Source organism: Schistocerca gregaria, chromosome 1 (assembly GCF_023897955.1).
Source record: "Schistocerca gregaria isolate iqSchGreg1 chromosome 1, iqSchGreg1.2, whole genome shotgun sequence".
Classification (NCBI taxonomy): domain Eukaryota; kingdom Metazoa; phylum Arthropoda; class Insecta; order Orthoptera; family Acrididae; genus Schistocerca; species Schistocerca gregaria.
This window is the reverse complement of record NC_064920.1, coordinates 400481516-400507792: the sequence shown is the minus strand read 5'-3', so window position 1 is coordinate 400507792 and position 26277 is coordinate 400481516. Positions and strand designations below refer to the sequence as shown.

The 26277-nt window shown below is 41.9% G+C and overlaps 1 long non-coding RNA gene across 1 annotated transcript in view; it reads right to left on the bottom strand.

The window, feature by feature from the left end:
• The window catches only part of LOC126349173 (uncharacterized), a 143220-nt gene that overhangs the window by 45424 nt on the left and 71519 nt on the right, over positions 1 to 26277 (bottom strand). The window contains exon 5 of the long non-coding RNA XR_007565181.1: positions 13298 to 13424. This is a non-coding gene — a long non-coding RNA (uncharacterized LOC126349173). The remainder of the gene's footprint in view (positions 1 to 13297; positions 13425 to 26277) is intronic.

Genomic DNA, 26277 nt, shown 5'->3' with positions numbered 1-26277 from the left:
ATTGTGATCTCTCATGCAGCAAAAGATTTGCTACCAGTGATAAATAGAAGACTTCGCGGAAGACTGGAGAAAAGTATTGCAGAGGAACAGTGTGGATGTAGAGGACGGAAAGGTACAAGAGGTGCAACTGAACAGCTGAGAATTGTAGGTAAGAGGTACCTTGAAAGAGGAAAAGAAGTTTCTGCTCTCTTGTATGATGTTATATCAGTGTTACATAGCACAATCCCTCTACTCTGGTAGTATGCAAGACACGTGTAGGATGGTGTCTGCGAATACAAACCGACATACACAGCTTACTCGATGAAACTTTGCATACATCTGGTTTGAGTCGACGCATATGCAATGAGAAATGCGAGAAGGATCCCATGATTGAATTTCTTTGACGACGGCCGACTGTATACGTTGTGGACTGTCTTATAATAAGGCAACGATTGTTGCCTTAAATGGATTATCATTGGATCCCACACAAAGCTCTTAGATCGAGGTTCCAGTGTTGCAACTGCTTGCCACTACTATTCCTCGTAGCGCGAAAGCCGTCAGCCCATAAATTATGAGTGCTGGAACTCAAAAAGTATAACGAGCTAAGACGTTGTCAGGAATAAGAATGTCCCAAATGCTCCATAACTGGTCTCCGGAATAAATTCAGTGTTCATATAATTATAAGCCATTTGACCTCCACTTCTTGATAAAGACTTCCTTTAGACATGCATTACGATCTTCAGCTGTATCAATGCTTCCCATACATAATTATGATGTCAGTAATAAAACTTCTGTTACGTCTTCCTCTCGGTAATTTCTTATCCTTAGGAACCTAGTAAAAAACTTTCTTGGCCGATCTACTATCCACACAACTGGATAAATGTGCTCCTCAACTCCTTCAATATTGCAGTAATTACATCTTTCACTTCAGTTTCTTTCCTCATCATTTTGTTTGTTGCCTTTTCTCCGCTACTAGTTCCTAACATCCTTATCTTCATTGCTCCCGGAGCTACCATCCGTTTTGTATAGTACTTGCTTTAAAAGACCATGTCTCATTGCCATAAACCGAAACGACTAACAAACACTGAAGGTAATCTTACCCTTTCAGATAAATCGAAAACTTACTTTCTGAAACCCTATTTAATTTACTGACAGGTCACTTTTACTCTTTCCTTTACTTTTTTGTGATTCTTTTGTTTTCTATTTGATTGTCGTATTCAACAGCGTGAACAGAGGATACCATAAACTATTACTGTGACTTCACACAGCAACAAATTTATGATAGAATACCATAACTGAAAACATCACCACTTGTTGCTGCAGAACATGGAACTTATCAGCACCCTTCCATCTATTGGCTACCCTAAATACGATGTGCAACTATCAGAAACACGGAACGATTTTAGAAAAAAAAAACTGTTTTCACCACATCTTGTCCTTTAAACGTCAAGAAGGGAAAATGGATGATTATCGGCAGAAACCGAGTTGAATTTCGGGACACTCTTGCACTCGGGAACACACCGGAAGTTCATTCCAGAAAATGAAAGAAGTTCTGACCATCCGTGGTACAAGTATTACACTTGGTACTCGACTACTCCGAAATTACGTCTTCAATATTCTGCTCTAAGGAGTTCAGTCACGGAGACAGCACAGGCAAGGAACCGGAGGCATTTCAAACACAGGCGTGTCGAAGGACATTGGCGATACCGTAGACAGATAAAGTCGCAAATGTGGCAGTACTGCGGCGTGTCAACAAGTATTTACAATTCTCAAAATCATGAACAGAAGAAACTCGAATACTTTGGCAATATAATGCGCGACAATACCACCTGTTGCAATTAATATTTCAAGGAAAGATTGACAGCAGACGTTGTCTAGGACGTACAAGATAATTCTGGTTCAAGAAATTAAGTCAGTGGTTTGAACTTCATTATTCGTAATCATTCTTCAGGGATACCATATACAGAGAGCAGATTGCCAGTGTTCTTGGAGGACGAGATGCTTAAAGAAGAAGAAGAAAAAGAAATTGAATGATAAACATTTTCGCTACATTCTCGGGTGTTGTCAATCAACTGAAACGATTTACTTTGTGAATCTACGTTGCTAAAGCTACGTTATATTTTGAACCGTCTCTTTCCTTCTTGCAATTTAATTTGCTGACTACGGATACTGCAAGACAAAATCTTGTCTTTATATTGAGGGCACCAAATTAGCATACTTAATAAGTGGTTTACAAACGTTAAATTGTGAATGTGCTTTCCTAACCTCATAATTTACTGCATTCGTAAGGGGAAAAATTACTATCACACAGCAAGGAACAGTGCGGCAAAAGACAAAGAAGGCACTACAAAACGGAGTATAAAACGGGGCTCGGCTTGTAGCGTAGCCGAAAAGCTCGCTTACCGGCGCTGTCCGGCGCTTAAAATGCACAGGAAGTCTTAAGTCTGAAAAAGGGGCGTGCCCGCTACATTCTCCAAAAATGAGCGGCCACGTAGGTGGGCGGAGAACGTGTACGGCAGCGCCGCGCTTTTAAATTTGGCGCATTTAAAAAAGCATGGTAGTGCACCGCAGGGCCGACAGATGGTGCGCGCGCTCCGTTCTTTCATCGTTTTTCTCGAGCACCTAGTTGGCTGCAGCGCACGCCAGAGCGCGGGCCTGCGCCAGCCGCAAACATGCAACGGCGCGCGATCTGCATTTGCACAGACGGCGCGACATTTCATTGCTGCATGTTAAATACGCCGAGTCCCCACAGCAGCGATGGAAACAAATGCATACGGAAACAACGGGAAGATCGCTGCCCACAAGAGGGCTGCGAATAATGAATATTTACGTTTTATTGTCTCTCATTGTCGAACGGAAGTACTTAATTTTTTTAGAATACACTTGCAGAAAAAATTGCTGTTTAGACGGTGTACGTTTAATGGAAAAGCAGACGTCACAAAGGGCATGGCAACCTTAGCGTTCCTTGTTGATCAATGTACTGTATTCTTGTGTGAGTTAGAATATGAGTATATTGTTGGAATGAATGCGAAACTACTTTAGTCGTGGAACGATGGATAAAACGAATCATCTCATGTAGACGTAACCAGCTTCACCCTTATGTAAATTCTCAGCTTACCACGTATATTCCTTCTCACATTCACATAATGTATTCTTCATGTGACACTAAGATACGTAAACAGATAAATATTTGTAAATGAAGAAGAAATGTAGAGTTCAGTAAAGCGAGAAACTAAAATGAGTATTTGTGAAAGTTTCAAGTAGTTCATTATTAGAAAATAGAAAACACATTGTTTCTCTCTTATGACTGTAAGTATCCTTCCCAACAAATCAGTTTACTTATTTCTTTGGTAGTATTTCTAAATACCTTGCGTGGTCAGGAGCAGTTTGCATAATAAAACTTATTTCTTTATAGGCAGTGATGTTTCATAACTATGGAGGCTCGAGGACGGATGAGGAGGGGATTCCTTGGGAAGAGCAGAATTTCTCAGATTTTGTTGCTAGTATCACAAAAAGCGCCAAAACATTGAAATTACCGCTGGCTGATGGATGTAATCGTACTGAAATTGAAAATGAAGACACAAGACAGAAATATAAGAGAATGTTAGAAACAGTTGTAGTGAGACACGAATTGTCGTAAGGTCATTTATGACTATGTACGGTTAGACATTTACGTTTGAAAGTAAATTCGGGCATACCATTCATTTTCAACCTCTTCTTTGCTATTTTAATTTTAGTGAAGAAAAGTAAAGTAACAACTTCTAGAACTTCCGAAATTCTTAATGTATAAAAACGTAAGTTTTGTGAAGAAGGGCTGCCCGCGGTGGTCTCGCCGTTCTAGGCGCGCAGTCCGGAACCGTGCGACTGCTACGATCGCAGGTTCGAATCCTGCCTCGGGCATGGATGTGTGTGATGTCCTTAGGTTAGTTAGGTATAAGTAGTTCTAGGTTCTAGGGGACTAATGACCACAGCAGTTGAGTCCCATAGTGCTCAGAGCCATTTGAACCATTTGTGAAGAATGGCGTCACTTCTGAGTCGATGGGCTTCGTGAAAATTCTCTCCTACGCAAATGATGAATCACGTATACGGACAGAAGAAGCTGCATGGACATTGCATTTGAGAACATCTGTGTGACATCTGGACCGTGTAAACTTTGAGTAATGAATTATAAAAACTGAAACAAAACAGCATAGGTAAAATGCCATAAAAAACAAAGGTGCGTTCCAGGGGGTTACATTCATTCGTACACTTTTTGAAGCGTATGATTGTCTTGTGTCAATGTGAGCGAGGGCGGAACCTTAGAAAAGTAAACAAGGCCTCCGGTTTACGAAGAGAGCGATGAAGCCACTGTATGGTAATCTGAAAAATCAAACAAAATCTCCATAAATGATTTTTCTGCGCAGAGGGCTCGTTGTCACTGCACAGCGCCGCAACAAATACTCATCAATCTTCAAGTAAGAAAGATATGAGCCGAGCGTGATGCGCCACTAACACAAATGAGATGGATTGTGGACTTCGTCACAATTACCAAACAAGAAAAAAAGATTCATTACGGCTTGCTCCGATGCCATTTTGGGAATAATGACTCTTAAGTATTTCCTTAGCTTACGTTTCATGTATGTAATTTTTGTTCACGATTTAACGAGATAACAATTTAAAATGTTTATATTTACAATAAGTAAAGAGAAAATTATGAACGATAAGCACGAGACTTAAATACTTTGCTTTATAAATTTTATACTTCTCCCTACTAGGCTGATTAATTGATGGAACTATGCGCGTCACATTTCTCCCCAGTCTGTAGGCAGGAATTCAGGCTCACTATAGAGCTATATGCTGTATACTGCTGTTGGAAGTGCGAAGCTCCAACCACATATTTATTTATAGTATGGCAATACAGAGTAGCAGTATGTACTCTTATAGTAGTGTGCAGAACTTATGGACGAAAGTAACATTCGGATGAGGTGTCACTGCTAAATAGCATAGCTCGATGAAACTTGGGCCATACATAGACCGAACTGCTACAGTATATTACAGAAGGTAGCTGAAACAATCTAAATGACATTTTTACTTAAAGTCAATAACCACATCGAAGTCACCGCGATTTATGATGGTACCCTGGACTAAACATGTTCCCACCTCTCGCTGTATGAAGGTACGAGATGCACGCAGAAACAGTGCTGAAAATGATCGTTTCGGTGGTCTAGATGTTATGGTGCGGGGAAGCATAATGTTGCACGGGCGTACTGACTTCCAAAGCTTTTAAAACACTGCGCTCACCGGTCAACGTTATTGCGACACTGCACTCTTTCCACATGTGTAACTTTTCATTGGTGCATTCGGCATCGACGTAATTTTCAAGGGCGACAATACGCGACCGCATCCAGAAGCCCAGTACGAGGAGTTCTTGGAACGAGAGGATATTTGGCGTATAGGCTGCCCTACTGGTTCTCCCACCTTAAATCCAATCCCACCCGTCTGTGGTACTTCGGGAAGACTTATTGCATTAGGTCCACGTGGTGGTGGAGGAATGAAACCTTGTGGGCAGAATGGGAGCACGTTCCAGAGAATGCATAGCCATCTGTGGTGATCTCACACCCTATTAAGAACCATGTCCCATCGTTTCTAATGTCCTAGCGACCGTTATGAATCGCAGTGACTTCTGTGCAAGTACTATCGTCGAATAAAAGTGTCTTTTCTGTTCGTTTCACTTCGTATTTCTTTCTGTTACCTTCTGAACTACAGTGTAACAATTCTTTCAATATATGGCCTAAGTTTCATAGAGATATGACTCTTTGGCAGTAACGTAGCATCCGAAAGTTATCTTCGTCATTAGCTTTTGCATACGACTGTAGAATTTCAAATTACACAGACGTAAGTTACGAAAATATGGCATATGCTACTGGAAAGTAATCAAACTAGCCAAAGGGAAACAACCTCCAAGATGTTGCTCCTGGGGCAACGGAAAGCTGTGCTGGCGATAAGCTTACACAAATACGTAACACCCCTCAGGGCAAACAGGAGTTACGAAAAAATCTAGCATCCAAAATCAGCGCTTTTAAGAGACTTGTAACAAAAAATCCGCATTTTGCTTTTAAACATAGAGCGCTAAATGTTGACGATCTAAGAAGCACTTCGCTACTGTCTCTCTGAAGATCATCTCCAGCGTTGATAATAATTCCTACATTACAAGATCTGTCAACGGAAGTGAAAAATAATCAGAAGGTGTTTTGGATCATTGACTCCATCCGTCGACAGCCAAGTCTGAACCTATATAAATATTTTGAAAAGTTGAGAGTAAATTAGAAATGCGTACCTGTTGCGAGCAGGTTTCTATATCTGCATCCGCAATCAACAATGTAGTGCGTGACGGGAATTATGCACAAAAAAACCTTTTCTCACAGTCGGATACAAGAAATACCACAGAAGTAGAATTGTTTCTGTGTTTAAGTACCATAATTGTCTCGACATTAACACTGTTGCTTTCGTGCGAAATGTCTATACTATTACTCGTTTTGAAATACTGTTTCTGTATATTAGCACGTGCTGAAGTCATAAAAAATGGAGTCGTTTATCTTGAAACAGCTATTCTAACTAAAGAAAGAGAGTAAATTCATTGTGAATACGGGAAAGAGTGGACGTTGGCTCTCTGAAGTTGACAGAAGAGTTAGAGAAAAAAGCTCCAAAAATGGCAAAACAAAAGAACTGACAAGCCGGTCATACATACAAGGGCCGTTGATTAAGTAATGCAGCACTTTTTTTCATGGCTAGTTTCGCATGAAATTTGTTGTGGGACATCGTGGAATATTTTCTCCTCAGCCCATGTAGTTTCATGAAGTTCCAATAGGTGGCCTTCAAAATGGCGTCTGTAAAGGAGATGCGTTCCAAGCAGAGAGCTGTCATTAAGTTTGTTTTGGCGAAAAACCAGAGCATCGTAGATATTTATAGGCCCTTTCAGAATATCCACGGAGACGTGGCAGTGAACAAAAGCACGGTGAGTCGTTGGACGAGGCGTGTGTCATCGCCGCAGCAAGGTCGCGCAAACTCGTCCGATCTTCCGCGTGCCAGGCGGCCACACGCAGCTGTGACTCGTGCAGTGTTAGAACCTGCGGACGGACACTCACATTCGAGGTGATGGGTGAACTACAGTCAAACACGTCAATGCTTGAAACTTCCTGGCAGATTAAAACTGTGTGCCAGACCGAGACTCGAACTCGGGACCTTTGCCTTTCGCGAGCAAGTGCTCTACCAACTGAGTTACTTTACAGGAGAGCTTCTGTAAAGTTTGGAAGAAAGGGGACGAGGTACTGGCAGAAGTGAAGCTGTGAGGACGGGGCGTGAGTCGTGCTTGGGTAGTTCATTTGGTAGAGCACTTGCCCGCGAAAGGCAAAGGTTCCCAGTTCGAGTCTCGGTCCGGCACACAGTTTTAATCTGCCAGGAAGTTTCATATCAGTGCACACTCCGCTGCAGAGTGAAAATCTCATTCTGGAAACCTGAATGCTTAACTGGACGTAAGGCCTGTCTCAAGTCTGGGCACCCGAGAGGGAGCTCAGAGGACTTCATTGGAATGCTCTTTCTCACCCACCCTATACCCCTGATCTCGTGCCTTCCAGTTTCCGTCTGTTTGGCTCAATGAAGGGTGCACTCAGCAGGAAGCAGTAAGTGGATGATGGGGAGCAAGACGCTGGCTCCGACTTCGGCCAATAGAGGGGTATCATTCGAACATACAGGCCCTCCCAGCAAGGTTGCGTAAGGTCGTCGCATTGAACGCATATTATGTGACAAATTAGGATGTGCCGGCTAAAAGAATGGGGAATAATATGGTGTACTGGAATCCTGAATAAAACCAACTTTCATAAAAAAAGTATGTATTGCAATACTTAACGAATGCCCCTCGTTATATGTTTGTGTTCTGACAGGTGGTTAGTATAAGTCTGTTGGTCGTCCGAAACGATTCGATAAATCGGTGCAAGATGACGATAAGACTTAGTAACGTAGCGTGGTCGTTTAATAAATAGTACGGAAGGTAGGAAGAGTTGGGGGCGTTTGTAGTCGCAAGGGGAAAGGAGCCCCGCGACACGAAAGCAAAAATAGTGCGCGCTCTGGCCACTTCGTCAGGACCTGCTGATGTTCTGTAGGCCAGGTGGTGAAAAGCCGTTCTCCAAATTTGTAGACGCACATTCGGTTGTATAATCTGTATTAGAACGCTTCAAGTCGTGAACAGTGATCAGTGTTTTGGCCACGGCAGTGAGAATCGAAGTTGTGAGTACAAGATGTTGGTGCAGTGTGCGTTTTCATCGAGCCACATGTCATAATCAGCATACTACCAAAGTGGGGCTCCTTCTCTCCTGCAGGGATCTAGTACTAGATATAGGCGAAGTGTGACAACATCATAATAGTGAATAACACATTACTGAAGGTGTTCAAATAAAGTTAGCATTCCCAGATCGACTCTACTCAACGCAAGGCTATGTGTACTGCAGATTGCATTGTCCGAACGCGCATGTTCAAAATTTTAGTATTGGAAACAGGTGACACAATCCTCAAGGTAACAGAGCTAAAAGCAGGAAGTCCATACTTTTCCTCACTGAATTCAAAGTAATGAAGGAAGAACTACTTGCAACAAACTCTAGCTACTGGATTGATGCATCCCTCCTTCTGTCACCTCTTGGATCTTAGATCTGCTATTCCGTCCATGGTTGCACATATTCTGTAGTTAATGTCATTCTCTTATAGATTGATCTTTTATACTTTTCTCCCATATTCTTCCTAGGGCATTCCGTAGTTCACTCACCCATATATGTGTGTGTGTGTGTGCGTGTGTGTGTGTGTGTGTGTGTGTGTGTATTTTCCACATATCCTCCTAAACCACTGGACCTATTTCAACCAAACTTGGTACACATACACCTTAGTCTCAAGCAACAATCACTTGGGGAAAAGATCGACCTACCTATCAAAGAGGTGGTGGTGGGCATGAGTAAGGCGCGCAGCATGTAACGCGTAAATTCCTAGACTTTAATCAGCCAGTATTTGAGAATGAGAGCACTTTACAGATAATTTCAAACCATTATGAAATCTGTACTTGCTCGCAACCCCTACAAAAATGATGAAAGTAAAAATGTTTATAGTTTACTATTTTTCTGCTGTTCACGCAGTAAAAGAATCACATGAGATCTGATAATATAATACTTGTTTACTACTAACTGTATTCACGACATACAATGTGCAACAAAAATGTACGGCACAAACTGCAGGACACGTTCCTCACATGTAGACGAAAAAACTATGTTACATGGACATGGCTCTCGAAATGTTTTGTTTCTATGTTACAACTAGTTTCAACGAGTTTCAACTAGATCATATCGTAAATGTTCACGATCGGCATGTATGGACAGACGTCAGTCCTCACGCAATTGTTGAAGCAAGTCATCAGCAAAAATTTTATGCCAGTGTTTGGGCCGGCATTGTTGGTAGGGCCTCAAGTTTCCTCCACCAACGCCCAACGGACAAAGTTATCATAATTTCGTAGAGAATGTTCTACCTGATATGTTAGCAGATGTGCCTTTAGCTGTACGACAAAACATGTACTTCATGCACGATGGAGCATCCTAAACAACAGATTCGGTGACGGATGGATAGGTAGAGATGGACCAGTTGCCTGGCCTCCACGCTCTCCGGACCTAAAACCAATGGGCTTTTATTTATGGGGGAATTTGAGAACTCTTTTGTATGGAACCCTGCTACGAGATGTTCAGTGTCTCCGTACTCGTATTGTGGAAGAATGTGAAACCACACACAATACTCCAGGGACACATCAGCGCATCCGAGATTGACAACGACGGCGGATTGATGACTGTATCAAATGACCACGGAGGACAGATTGAACGTCTCCTGTGACAAAGAGTTGCATGTGGTATGCTAGTGCGTTCTGTTCATGTGTATTTTGCATTATTAATGAGTTGGGGAAAATGAAGTGTAACATGGAAACAAAGCGTTTACAGACCCAAGTACATATAACATAATTTCCTCGTCTACGTGTGAGGAATGTGTCCGGCAATTAGTGTAGTAAATTTTTGTTACACCTTGTATTTTATAGACAGTACGCACATATACATCTGAATGTAAGTGAAAACCATATCATTGTATGACACTTAGTCCAGAAGACACGACGTCATAAACATTGAGCACAACGCCAGACGCTGCGTTATGTGGGCGTGGACACACTGCTATAAACAAATACCGGGAAAACGCCGAGTTTCTCCGCCAGTCTGTAATATTTCTAAGCCCATCATAAGTCTATCCATCTTTATTACACAAACAGAAATTATGCACGGGAAGTATACAGAAAGAATCGATAAGAATCAAGTTCGGGAGAAAACACTGTTCTACAATAAATAGCGCCATAGCACAAAATTCAATGAGGAATTATGAGACAGTCACTTTGCCAGAAAACTTTTGAACTTTAGAAAGACAACGAGATCAATGACAGCGGAAACACCCATGAAAACCACAAAGAAGCACACAGTTTACGCACGAGGGACCACGGAGAAGAAGAAAACCGGAAGAATGGACGTTAGAGTTCGACAATATCTACGACGACACTAGAGACAGAATACAATGAATGTCGAAAGACGTCACCCGTGCCAGTCCAAAGGTATCACTCCGAAACAGAAGCAGACACTATCTTGGTAAGATGCAGACGAATGAAGAATTTGGGAGACGGTCTTTTGACAGTTGGATGACTGGTTCACTACAGAAACCAACAATTAAGAATCGTGCAGTAAATCATTTTATTATCTTATACAGACACTTCAAATAAGTTTTGTCATTCAAAGTTGCAAAAGTGTCAGTGGAAAAAGTGCACTTAGTTCCAAAAATAAGCAAAAACTATTCATGTTCAGTTCTGTTTTTCTCCAGCAGGTGTGATTACTATTACTTCAGTGCTCAGTTAATAGTGTTCTTATACACCTGGTATATTTCCCTTTTAATATAGTACCGTTAACTGATTCTTAACAATGATATAGTTGCTCCAGTTGAGAACATCAGATCTGAGTTGGGAAAAGAAAAATGACTCTTTTTTGCCTCTTGTGAATTCCGGCGATTGTCTCCGCATCCCACTCATTGTCTGCCGTCATCGTTTCTATCATACCACGTCTCATAGTCTTCCTGTATTTTTTTTTTCTCGCGGTCTCCTTTACGACATCTAAGCAGGCAACTTTCTGTTTACTCTTCTCCTTCTTCCCTGATGATGGTACTTCAAAACCTTCTTTGGTCTCTCTCACCTATCATTAGAACTGTGTAATCATATCAAGCGAGCTGCCGTTTTTTACTCTGTGACGCTTTCTTGAGTCTTGTTCATTTTCCTCATCGTTGTGTTTCTTACGTGGTCTTGTCTAGATATTCTGCAAGTTCTTCTGAGATGATCTGTTCCTACAACGCGGTTTCTTTTCCAGTAAACTCACAGCGTACATAGATTGCTGTAGTCTCTACAGCACTTCTATAGGGTCACTTCTTTACTTCTCACCAGAGGGTTTTGGTAATATTCTGCTGCCATTCATGGGCTGTTCAGTTGCCGTATTTCCCAATATTACTTGTTCCGTCTTCTGACAGAATGTTTCCTATATTTTCTTCATTGCACTGGTATTCAGACTTTTGAAAAATTATTTTCAATCCCCACTTGTCATGTTATTCTGATAATATTCTTCGGAAAAAGCAGATATCATCTTCTTCACTAGCTACAACTACCTCATCATCTGCGAAGAACATGGTGTATGAACATTGCTCCTGTTATCTGAATGCCCATTCCTGCGCATTTCCTACTCCCCACATCTAAGGATTTTGTATTTTCAACAATGTAGGAGATAAGCAACACCACTATTGTAATCCTTTTGCAATTCTGAAAAGCTGTGACTCTGTTACGTCAACAGAAACATGTCGTTTATGTGATTAGTTATTCGTTGTTAATGGGGCTGTACCTTATGATTCAGCATTAGAGAAAAGAGTGTGATGAGATTCAAACAAAATCACAAAGTTTGTTTGTTTTCGTCGTTTACTCGACGCCTAGGAGCAGACGCATTTTTTGTTTATATTTCGCCCAGAAGTCAGAGAAAGGAAAGAACTAATTCTACAAACTCGGATAGCCGATATGCAATTTCTCTGACGAGCTGAGGAAAAAATCTGAGAGTAAACAGACGTGCGACATGCGTTTGAAACACTCATACTAAAACGAACAGCTCTCACTACACCCGGAATGGTACTTAATTTACCCGCAGACGATATTCCGTCCTGTTTTACTATGTTTGCTAGTCTTGTTTCAAGACATACACTTCACGATAAACTCGTCAATATTTGTACAGCTAAGTTTGTTCTTCCGGACAGCCGTTTCGAGTCAATAATGGACTGTGGTAGTCTTAAGTTTCTGTTCTGTTAATTGTCGCCGGACGAAGAAAACGTCGTGGAAGTGCTGTAAGAGCCTGTACTCAAAGCATCTACACGCAAAGCTTAACCTGAGGCGTAACGCATCAGAAATTTCGATATTATGTAATCAGTGTGCACCATGGAATACCTCACGTGCCTGATTTTTACGGAAAGGAATGTTGTCCTCTGCTAGACATTGATTACTACGCTTCAGGCAAATGCCGGGATGGTTCCTTCGAAAGGGCACGGCCGACTTCCTTCTACATCCTTCCCTAATCTGATTGGCGCGATGACCTCGCTGTTTGGTTTCCTTCCCCCATATCTAACAACCAACCAACCTCCAAGCTGATTGCGAGACATGTTCAGGATGAGTGTAATTCTTCCAGTAAAAACCTGAGAAAGTAAAATCCATAGCAAAATATGAGCCTGTTATTTGATGCAATGTTGTCTGATACAACTGATTTAATTAGCGAGCCTCTGTATTTTCGAAAATGAATCTTACCTGTGCGATTTCTTACGAGCGCCACTTCGGCGTAAAAGCAGATAAGCAGTAATCGAACAGCCAGTGTCTACTTCTGGTTTCAGAAGGTAGCTCCTATGTTGTAACTCATATTCTTTTTTCTTCATTTTCTGAGAATGTAATCTAAAATACTATCGATATTTGCATTGGGGTCTTGAACTATGTGTATTTCTTCTTGAAACATTAACGTATTGCCTTTGTTGTATGGTGATATTTAATTTAGACGATTTAATACAGAAAGCAAACATCGAATATGTGTAGTTATCATACACTGTGAGGAAACTGTTCATTTGATTAGGCATACATGGAAATGGATACACTTGGTATTACTACAATATAGGTTATTTTTATACTAGTAGATTGTATGATTTTTTCTCTTACCTGATGGACTGGAACTTTGTAGAAATAACGAGCGCTGCATTTGGCCAAGAAGTTCTACAACCGAAGGTGTTCTTCCACTGTCACGCGGCGCTGGCTTGTGCTTCAGCTTAGGTAAACGACGAGGATGCTAAAGAAACATCGTGAAACAATACAGCAGTTTAGTTTCTAATTGTTTCAGTCGATAGCAACTAAAGAAAATATTGTTACATTACTAACGAACTTTTTTTCTTATTTGCTCTAGAACTTTATGAGGTGAAAAATCCATGAACACACATAATGCAGTTAAACAGTCTTTTTACTTTGGTAAAAATTAATGTATCTTCGCTCTTGTGTTATGTACATACTGTACGAAATTGTAACAACTATCATAAACTTGTAATTTATTGAGAAACACAAGGTGGCTTCTAGCTACGGATATCAGGTTTTCCTCTCATTTATTATGGTATGATTAAATAAATGTAATGAAATACAAGTGTACCCAGTTTACTATAAATAATTTGGTGTGGTACATCTTTTACATTGTGCTGCTGACATTTTTTGCACTTTACAGAATTCGAAATATATCTTACAGGAAGTACAAATTTCCAGGTTCGATCATCATATCTTATATTCTCTGCAATAAAATGTAATGAAATGCGCACAATTTGTCAAATATTCAGAATGAGCGTTATTGTAGAAATAAGTAATAAGAAATAACGTCGTTCTAAAGGATAAAACAGAAAGTATAAAAATAAAATGAACATTCAGAGTGTATCAAAAAGAATCATCCGATTTGACACGTCTATATTTCTGAAAATAATAAACGTAGACAATGAATTTCGGTTTTTGATGAACGGGAAACTCAAAATGTTCTTTTTCATACCTTTTCATAGGTATTCAATATGCCCCTCTTCAGATGCAAGGCATAAGTCAGTGCGGTATTCAAACTTTTCCCACAATGCAAGAGCGCGTCTTGAGTTACAGATTTCACAGCTGCTGTAATTCGATGTCTCAGTTCGTTCATTGTTATGGTAACGGCGGCGTATAAACAGCGTCTTTTATAAGACCCACAGAAATAATCACATAGCCAGATCCTGTGACCTTGTAGGCCTGTAATGTAAGGCTGAATCACTTTATCCAGTGCGACCGATGTATCGTTCAGTAATCCTTTGATTTAAGAATTCCCGCACTTCCTGATACCAGTGTGGCGGTGCCCCACCCTGCTGGTAAACGAAGTCGTTCGAATCAGTCTCCAATTGCGGGAAAAGAAAGTTCTCAAGCGTATCGAGATATGTACTTCCTGTAACAGTGCTCTTGGCAAAGAAGACTGGACCATACATCTATTCCCGTGAAACTGCAAAAAACACATTAAATTCTGGAGAGCCCCTCTCTTGCTGTACAGCTTCATGTGGTTGTTCCGTACCCCATATTCTCAAATTAAATGGAATGTTGCCTCGTCATTAAACACTAAGCGTGGAAGAAAACTGTCATCCTCCATCTTGCCAAGAACGAAATTATACAACTCCACGCGTTGTTGTTGGTTACCTGCACGAACAGCTTGTAGTAGGTGAATTTTGTATGGTTTCATGTGTAAACGTCAACGCAACACACGCCAGACACTGGGGGCATGTTGAGCTGTCGAGCTGCACGGCGAACGGCTTTCACCGGACTCCTTGTGAAACTATGCTGGATGCTTTCGACGTCTGTATCACACACTCGGGGACGGTCCGGCGATTTGCCTTTACACAAACAACCTGTTTCTCGCAGTTGTTCACGCCATCATCTAAAGCTCTGCGCCGTAGGAGGGTCCACACCATATCTATTCCGAAAGTCACACTGAACAGTTATTACTGACCCACTCTGCGCAAAATGTTGAACACACAACGCTTTCTGTTGTCCCGCAACCATTTTGCTAGAACTGAAGTGTGCGCACACTACTGCTACCTAGCGGGAACCATGTAAAACTCGAAAGTTTGCTCTTTCCAACAGTGCTTTATTCACGCACATATCTCAACATAATAGTTATGATATCTTAAAATCGGGTGATTCTTTTTGATATTTAATTTGGATTATTGTTGTGCATGCGTAGTATTTATCACACTAAGCTAAGTTCCAAGGCTGGAAATTCTCTCGGCCTATCACGAAATTTCATTACAAAACAACAAGCGCTGAGACATAATACTGGAGAAGAAATTCCATCCATCTGTCGGTACCGTCGAAGATTTAACGCAAAAGTGTTGGAGAAAAGTATTACTTACGCCCTTCCGTTTGTGGTGATGAAAGCTCTGCAGCATGACATGATAACTGCTGTTTTAATTTTCAAAATAACGTCGAGTTCACTTATCCTGCGATCTCAGGTTTATCTCGAATAATTAAAGTACGGTACTTGATACGGAAGCTGCCAAAATGGCGTCAAACAGAAAAACTTGCGTCGGTTAGATAAAGACCCCAGACCAGTGATACAGCTCGGACGATTTTTCAGTCACATCCTTTGTACGTAAGGGCTTCATTTTCAATTTCAACTACGCAGAGCAGGCTTGGTGTGAAGTTCTCCTGTATTGTTTGGAGATACTGTGGCGGACTATCACAATCTGATGTACCAGTTTTGTATCTCGACCGTACCCTTTCTTGGAAATACATTATGTTTACAGGGCAACAGGCGTTTAATAAAGGCACCTGCCAGTCCCCAACAGAAAAAAGTCGTGGCTGGTTTAAAAGCATTACACTGATTTTTCTCTCCTCAGCAACTAGGATGCATTTAGAACAAATCATCAGAACCTCAGTTCGCTTTTTCACTCATGATATGAACTGCTGAAGTGGGTTAATTGCTTATTAGCTTTTGGACAGTTAGCTGTGAAAGCGAGCAGCGACATCGCGCTCTTCGCAGGAGTGGTAGTTATCTACAGGTGAAATGTGCAGAAAAATTAATGAAATATTTTATTAAAGGACAGCAGAGGTTAGGATCCATATTCGATGATAAAATTGCAAAGGTCGAATAAGAAGATGATGTAGAAACCTATTGGGAAAAGAAGATCTGTAGTTGCGCGTTAGACTTCGACTACGTAGCTGTAGTGAGATGCATTTTTCGCGAACAAGAAAAATGGAGATATTCTACGAAATTTTCGGGAGAAACTAAGGTGTAACACTACTATATTTGGACTATGGCCCAGGTACTCGGCTGCACGACATTCTCCATAGGCAGACCGAGATTCAGGTCAAAACTAATTTGTAATTAGAAGTAGACAGAAATTTTTAACATTTGAAGAAAGTACGAAACATCAGTGATTAAAAAATGAAACAGACATGTTGACAGTAACTTAGTAATAGTGAACTGAATATAGAGACATGGAAGTAATTGTAATTGGACAGGACAATGAATCAACATTAAATGTGCAGGAGAAACAGCATGCACATAAAATAATTCTGCCTAGCGATGAAAGAAGGAAACAAATGATGTCAAACATTTCGGAGAATAACCAGCAATACATTATGTTTATAGACTTATGTTTCTGGATGAACATGAAATCAAATAAAAGGACAAGATAAAACGTGAAGCAAAAACATAGTCTGCATCCTTATACAACAGCCAAGAGAACCACCGAGCTCAACGCTCTGATGGGATAAATGGATTGCAGTTGACACCATCGGACTGAGTCTATGAAACACTATGGATACATCTGGGTTTTAATTTAATGCACTGCTTGATTTGAGCACCTCCATGCCGCCATCTTTCATCGCCTTACCGCTCATATTTTGGTACTGAAAACTCATGGCGTCATTAGGTAACCAGCCAGAATCAAACGCGGTCGCAGCTCGATACTGGAGGCCGATTCCACCAAAGCCATGCCCATCGTTCAGCCCCACTTGTGGCTTCACACTGCGCAAGGAAGTGTTTGTTTACAGAACATCTACTGCAGCTCACTTGACGTACACTGAGGTGACAAAAGTCATGGGATACCCTGTAATATCGTAACGGACCTCCTCATGCCCACCGTAACGCAGAATCCCTATGTGGCGTGGACTGAACACGTCGCTGGAAGTCCCCATCAGAAATATTGCGTCACGTTGCTTCTACAGCCGTCAATAACTGCGAAAGTGTTGCCGGAGCAGCATTTTCTACACGAACTGACCTCTTGATTATGTCCCATAAATGCTCAATGGGATTCATATCGGGTGATCTGGGTGGCCAAATAATTCGCTCGAATTATCCAGAATGTCCTTCAAACCAATCGCGAACGATTGTGGCCTAGTGATATAGTGTACTGTCATTCATAAAAATTCCATCGGTGTTTTCGAAAATGAAATCTCCAACTAGGCGAACTTACACAACTGGCCATTAAAATTGCTACACCACGAAGATGACGTGCTACAGACGCGAAATTTAACCGACAGGAAGAAGATGCTGTGATATGCAAATGATTAGCTTTTCAGAGCATTCACACAAGGTTGGCGCCGTTGGCGACACCTACAACGTGCTGACACGAGGAAAGTTTCCAACCGATTTCTCATACACAAACAGCAGTTGACCGTAGTTGTCTGGTGATACGTTGTTGTTATGCCTCGAGTCAGGAGGAGAAATGCGTACCATCACGTTTCCGACTTTGATAAAGGTCGGATCGTAGACCATCGCGATTGCGGTTTATCCTGTCGCGACATTTCTGCTCGCATTTGTTCGAGATCGAATGACGGAATCGGTGGATTCAGGAGGGTAATACGGAATGCCGTGCTGGATCCCTCGTATAACTAGCAGTCGAGATGACAAGCATCTTATCCGCATGGCTGTAACGGATTGTGCAGCCACGTCTCGATCCCTGAGTCAACAGATGGGGACGTTTGCAAGACAACAACCATCTGCACGAACAGTTCGACGACGCTTGCAGCAGCATGGACTATCAGCTCGGAGACCATTGCTGCGGTTACCCTTGACGCTGCATCACAGACAGGAGCGCCTGCGATGGTGTAGTCAACAAAGAACCTGGGTGCACGAATGGCAAAACGTCATTTTTTCGGATGAATCCAGGTTCAGTTTACAGCATCATGATGGTCGACTGATGCCCTGGCCAGCACATTCTCCAGATCTCTCACCATTTGAAAACGTCTGGTCAATGGTGGCCGAGCAACTGGCTCGTTACAATATGCCAGTCACTACTGTTGATGAACTGTGGTACCGCGTTGAAGCTACATGGGCATCTGTACCTGTACACGCCATCCAAGCTCTGTTTGACTCAATGCCCAGGCGTATCAAGGCCGTTATTACGGCCAGAGGTGGTTGTTCTGGGTACTGATTTCTCAGGATCTATGCACCCAAATTGCGTGAAAATGTAATCACATGTCAGTTCTAGTATAATATATTTGTCCAATGAATACCCGTTTATCATCTGCATTTCTTCTTGGTGTAGCGATTTTAATGGCCAGTAGTGTATTTTTGCTTGCTCCAAAGATGCAGGCATACCTTCCATTCGCATATACACTATCTGTCCCGCAAGTAGGGTGAAGGATGTGAAATAAAATAAATGTCGTTGTTTATTTTTAGTTTAATTGATTTTGTATTCAAAATAGGGTCCTTGTGAGTCAATACACCAGTGGAGGCATTGGAAAAATTGTTCGAAACAATTCTAATACCAAGCCTTTGGGATTGTTCAAATGTGTGTGAATTCCTAAGGGATGAAACTGCTAAGGTCATCGGTCCCTAGACTTACACATTATTTAAACTAACTTATGCTAAGAACAACACACACACCTATGCCCGAGGCAGGGCTCGAACCTCCGGTGGGAGGAGCCAATCAATCCGTGACATGGCGCCTCTAGCCGCGCGACCACGTGGCCCTTTGGAATTCCCTCCAGCACTACATTCGTAGCCTACTGGATATAATCACGTCAAAACGCTTCCATTTTATTGCCAGCTTCAATTCTGGGAATAACAAGGAGTCCTACGGAGACAACTCAGGCCAATAATAAGGGTGTTCACGTACCATGCTACATTTCATAGTCACGAAATCGTGTACGATCTAACTTTTTTGTGCACCAGTGCATTGACATGCAACAAGCACCATTACCTCGACTCAGGCATTCGGGTCAAACCCCAACAATCCCAACCCGTAATCGATTTAAAACAACTCATTTCACCATATGGAGCGAATTACTTGTGGTTAATTTCAAAAATTCAAATGGCTCTGAGCACTATGGGACTCAACTGCTGTGGTCATCGGTACCCTAGAACTTAGAACTACTTAAACCTAACTAACGTAAGGACATCACACACATCCATGCCCGAGGCAGGATTCGAACCTGCGACCGTAGCAGTCGCACGGTTCCGGACTGCGCGCCTAGAACCGCGAGACCACCGCGGCCGGCTGTGGTTAATTTCTTCTGAATCAAAGAAACCAGTGAGAAATATCGTGACAGAGCTTTTCTACATGTGGTGCACTTCTTCGATCGGAGATTCTGGATCTCTGCAATCCGAGCTTTCGCGCTTTGTGTCTCGTGCTGAAAACACCATACTTCATCACCTGTTGCAATGCAAGACATGAAGTCTGTGACTCTAGTGGCGGATCTTTTGATGCTTCTGCCTTGTTCACCCTGAAACCTTTTTGATCGTCAGTGAGTTAATGGTGCACGAAGCGGAAACAGATTGTTTTGCCCAAATTTTCAGTTATAATGCGATGCGTAGTTTTAGGAGTTTCAGTGAACTCCTCAATTAGTTTGGTAAGTGCACAACGGCAATTCTGAAGAATTCCATTCACTTTTTTGAAGATTTTCTTCGATTCGAACTGTCGATGAAGCTCCTAGACGTGGACAATTTTCAATGCTCTCCTTACTATCACCAAACCTTGTGTAGCCCTTGAAACTGTTTTTACGACTAATTGATTGGTTCAAATGGCTCTGAGCACTATGGGACTTAACATCTATGGTCATGAGTCCCCTAGAACTTAGAACTACTTAAACCTAACTAACCTAAGGACATCACACAACACCCAGCCATCACGAGACAGAGAAAGTCCCTGACCCCGCCGGGAATCGAACCCGGGAACCCGGGCGTGGGAAGCGAGAACGCTACCGCACGACCACGAGATGCGGGCACGACTAATTGATTCACACGTAAACAGCATACGTTGTTTCAAAAGTGTCTGTGGCAGTTCCACTGAATTTAAAACGTTCTCCTTTCGCGATCGAAGCTCAAAATATACTATTAAAAGTTCGGGTACAGTGAGCAGTGGTACTGCGTTGCCGGCGCTATTAAATTTAAAACGGAAGGTTGTCGGAAAACCACTCTAGTTAACTCATACGCCCTTTAATAGGTGGCATAGTAGTTACTCGAATATAAAAGCAGCTCCTTTCCCGTGGGACGATTTGTGTATTAGGAGGTGTGTGAGAATCAGTTGCAAAGCGATTTAGAAAAGATTGCTGTATGGTGTGTCAGGTGGCAGTTGACGCTAAATAACGAAAAGTGTGAGATGATCCACATGAGTTCCAAAAGAAATCCGTTGGAATTCGATTACTCGATAAATAGTACAATTCTCAAGGCTGTCAATTCAACTAAGTACCTGGGTGTTAAAATTACGAACAACTTCAGTTGGAAGGACCACATAGATAATATTGTCGGGAAGGCGAGCCAAAGGTTGCTTTTCATTGGCAGGACACTTAGAAGATGCAACAAGTCCACTAAAGAGACAGCTTACACTACACTCATTCGTCCTCTGTTAGAATATTGCTGCGCGGTGTGGGATCCTTACCAGGTGGGATTGACGGAGGACATCGAAAGGGTGCAAAAAAGGGCAGCTCGTTTTGTATTATCGCGTTATAGGGGAGAGAGTGTGGCAGATATGATACACGAGTTGGGATGGAAGTCATTACAGCATAGACGTTTTTCGTCGTGGCGAGACCTTTTTACGAAATTTCAGTCACCAACTTTCTCTTCCGAATGCGAAAATATTTTGTTGAGCCCAACCTACATAGGTAGGAATGATCATCAAAATAAAATAAGAGAAATCAGAGCTCGAACAGATAGGTTTAGGTGTTCGTTTTTTCCCGCTCGCTGTTCGGGAGTGGAATAGCAGAGAGATAGTATGATTGTGGTTCGATGAACCCTCTGCCAAGCACTTAAATGTGAATTGCAGAGTAGTCATGTAGATGTAGAACAGTAATGAGATTGCTGTTTTGTATACCGAACTTTTTATTTTTTTAAACAGCCATATTGTCCATTTCAACGTAATTTCCTTCAGTAGCTATACTACGGCGGAGTCTTTGTTCCCAGTCTTCCGGTCACATTTTTTTAAATGTTACCCAGAGTTCCAAAACGACATCATTTTAAGATATTTTCCAATTTTGGGAAAACTAAATAATCTCACGGTGTCACACCAGGTGAATAATGGTGCTAACGAAGAATGAGACCTTTTGAAGTCAAAAATTCCGCGATGGAAGTGGCCGTGTAACATGAGTTGTTGTGATGCAACATGCACGTGTCTGCAATGTCCGATCTTTTTTCTGAACGTTACAAGGACATCTTTGTAAGACCCTTAGTCGACAGTTTGTCCTGCAGGAACAAATTCCGTAGGCACGATACCCCTACTGTCGAAAGAACAAACCAGTATTGCATATGTGGGTACAAGTGCGGATTCGCTCAGTCGAGCTCTTTTGCGGTCGCGGAGGGGTCTCAGTGAGCCACTCCCCACTTTACCGTTTTGTCTGAGGACCTTACTCGAAAATCAAGGATTCAGCACCTGTAATGAACCTTTCGTGCTCATTGGCAATCTTCTCAAATGATCAATGCACACGTTTCTTCGATTGTCCTGCTTAGTTGTGAGGTTCTTTGACACCATTTTGGCAGAGACCTTTCGGATACGTAAGACTTGGGTCAGAATTTGTGATGTACGCTGAAAGTATTTAACAGGTCACCCATCATCATCACTGTTACACCGTAAATCGTCGGACTAATCTCACAAACGTATGCATACCTACAGCATTAACTTTTGAATTGTGGTCTTCCTGGGCGAGTTACCTCTTCAACGTGTTCTTGACCATCCAAAAATGATTTGTGCCTGCGAAAAACTTGTCCTACAGATCTGGATTGATGTCATAGGCCTGTTTCAACTTTTCGAAGGTCACACTTGATGATTCCCCAAGTTTAACACAAAACATGAGGGTCTAACATTGCTCTAGATTCCACTGCTACATTTTAACTACACACAATGGAAACACACCTCCACAGGTGGCCGTCTCAAAAGTCATGTTATGGCTGAAAATCGGACAGAGTATCTTGAAGGGATGAACACAATGATCTACAGAAGTGGAGGAACACAGTGTTGTCAAATCGCCCACAGTGTTGTCAATCTCATCACTTTTCTCACACACCTGGTACAGTGTTTAATTTCCCTGTAAGGCTTTCCATAAAGGATAGACGTGTAGAAGCAGAATTTGTTTCCTTACGCTCAGCCATAAACAAGGTGAATGGTTGTTGCTAGTTTTTGGAGTTAATGCATCCGGTACGCAGCCACTGTTCTATTTCATCTCAAAGTGGTTCGATGAGGTTCATGTCGATGCTTTGAAGAAGTCACACAGATCTACTCGGTTTCCTCAACTGCGATAGTATTGTCCGTTTTTGAGAACCTTATAATAGAGGCACAGAAGTGATCGGGTTCAAAACTATTACACGGTGTAATAAACACGCTGTCTCCTAAAATGTTTGAATCTTAAGAATGTCAGATATACATGCAATTGAAATAGTTGTGTTTCTTTCAATATTATTAATGAAAATTAAGCCCCATAATTTTAATAAAAATGTACAGATTACACTGAGCAAGATTTTATAGCGTATTGCATAAGTTATGAAAACAGTATGCGGCATAGGAAATTTGTTTCACACAGAAGAGCCGTAAGGATCAGAAGATAATGTGTTGTTAGCGTTTTGAGTATAATCTGATAAAAATCTTAAAAAAAGCTTGTAAAGAGGAAGTCGCTGAAATTATAAAACAGTAAAGAAACATTTTGGATGATTAACAAACCAAGTAATGGTCAACCTTAATTTCTGTTGCACTGTGTGACAGCAAAAGTGAAACACCTAGAACAGAATGTGATGATAAACTGAAACTTCACAGATTGATAGGATATGTCATACTGTTTCAGTGACAGCAAACCCGTATCAGATTCGCAGTACGACGTTGCACCCCTCCGGGCCTGGATGCATACACTGACTCGGTTGGGAAGGCGTTATAAAACCGTTCTGTCCCCTCCTGAGGTCATATGGCTCACAACTGTCGTAACTGGCCGTTGGTACCCTGGGTGCTGGCACGGAACGGAGTTGACGTCCGAACTGATCCCACGTATTTTAGCAGGGTAAAGGCATGGGGATATTTCTGATCGGGACAGTCCCCTAGTATCACGAAGAAATAGCAGATGGAAACGTGCCGTGTGTCGCCGAGTACTTTCCTGTTGAAAAACAGCATTGCGGCACTGTCACATGAGAGGTAACCGGTGAGGACAGAAGATATCCTTGACGTACAGTTGTGTCATCTGATTGTCACACCCAAGGGATCTCCACATCCTGTCGCTAGATGCGACGCTGCTATGCTTCCCCAAAACATTGGAGGAATGGGACCTATTCCCGGGTCGCCACCACCCTCGTCGACAATGGTCATCCAGGGTCGTGCATAATCACGATTCATCGCTGAACACACGGTGAAGCCATTCGTCAGTAGTCCGTCGCGGCACCACATCAGAGCCTACATATACGATGACAATACCCTAGTCGGCCAGCTGCTAGTCTCAGACTAATGGTGTGCGATGACAGAGAAAGTTGCGCGGAGTCCGTTAGTCGTTTTAGGGCGGCAGGCGCAGATAAGAAAGAGTTACGATGCCGTTGGTGCACAGTATGGGGTCCTTACTTGTGGTGGCGAGGCGTGGTCGACGGGATCCTTGACGACGCGTATGCCTGCACTCAGGTTCCCGTGCAATGCGACATGGGACCAATGTTACATCTGAATGCTCCACAAATCTGGGCGTTGCACGATTCGACCATCCGCCCAAATGGTGACACTCCATGAGGTCCTAGTCAAACGCTGTCAGATTCAGATAAAGCTGTCTCAGAACAACAAGCGGCCTCGGCGTGTCCTTAATTGTGATCACTCAACATTTGGCCTGTTTCTGCCCTTCTCTGCCCCATCCGGCCAGGTAACAAAACTAAACACGAACAACAATAATCAGCTCCGTTAGCCGTTCTATCTGTCACAGAGAACTTCAAATTTAATCATTTAAATACCCGCCGATGGATTGTACGTGTGCGAAGATATAATTGTCATTCAACCTTATGCTCTGTTGATCATCTTTTCCCCTGTCTGTATATGCACTTAAGAAGAACAGAATACAGGCACAGGAAAACTTTTTCTACCTGTCTTGCTGTGTATGTTTAACAACTCAATATGAAAAACGATGCCGGCCGCGGTGGCCAAGCGGTTCTAGGCGCTTCAGTCCGGAACCGCGATGGTGCTACGGTCGCAGGTTCGATTCCTGCCTCGGGCATGGATGTATGTGATGTCCTTAGGTTAGTTAGGTTTAAGTAGTTCTAAGTTCTAGGGGACTGATGACCTCAGATGTTAAGTCCCATAGTGCTCAGAGCCATTTGAACCATTTGAAAAACGATAGTCAGTTGTCAATAAATTGGTTTTGTACTGAAATTCCTCGCGAGTTTTAAGCACTACTTACCAGGTGTACCGGTATGAAATGAGCATTTTTTGTTGTTGTGAAAATGGAACACTAATTTCGAATTGAAAAGTAAAAACATTTTATTCAAAGTACTGACCATTGCTTTCTATACATTTTGACCACCTTTCTGGCGATTTGTGCACACCACGCCATTAGAAATCTTCGTCTTTTGAAGTAAACCAATCAGACACCCAATTTTCGACTTCTTCGTAGGAATCAAAGTGTTCCTCAGCCAATACGTGTCAACTGATGAAAACACATGGTAGTCGGAAGGGATCAAGCCTGGTGAATACGGCGGGTGTTTTGATTGTATACTGAACCAGTTTTGCTTGGTGAGCATGTGCATTGTCGTGTAAAAAAATTGCTTTGCCTTCTTCGAACTTTTTTGGTGGTCTTTCACATTCTTCTGGCCAATACTGGTCTTCTTTCGATCAATACATAGTACAAATTGATCATTTGTTGTCTGTAGCGATTAATATTCCCAGTTTCACCGGGTTTTAGAAGCTCATGATACACCACACCTTTCTGATCCCACCAAACACGGAGCATTGTCTTCTTGCCGAATGGATCTGATTTTTCAGTCGATGTTGATGGTTGTCCTGGATTAACCCATGATTTTTCCCGTTAGGATTCTTAAAATAAATCCATTTTTCATCGCCAGTAAGAATTCGATGAAAAACTGATTTTCTTTCATGTCTTTGAAGAAAAATTTGGCAAATGGTTTTTCGGTTTTCCATCTGTCCTTCATTCAATTCATGTGGCACCCATTTTCCACACTTTTCGATCCGTCCCATCGCTTTCAAACGATCAAAAATTGTTTATTGTGCAACATTTAGCATTGCTGCCATTTGCTTCTGACTCAAAGTATCACCTTCATACAATATTGCCTGCAATTCGGCGTCTTCGAACTTCTTTGGTGGTCTTCCACATTCTTCATTTCTTACATCAAAATCATTATTTATGAACCGTTGAAACCATCTTATGCATGTTGCTTCTGATAGAGCATGATCACCATATGTCTCGACAAGCATTCGATGCGACTCTGCAGCACTTTCTTTCAAATTAAAACAAAAAATTAATGCTTTCCGCAGATCATATCTTTCTCGTACAAAATTCGACATTGTTAATACGATGAAAACATATGATGTTGTTTGTACCATGACTTGATGTATACTAAATATCTTTGACAGATGTCATACCAACCAAACAAAAAAAATTAAGGCTCGTTCACAACAAATGTTCCCTATTGACACATTTTTATCTTAACGTTCATTTCATACCGGTACACCTGGTATTATATGAAC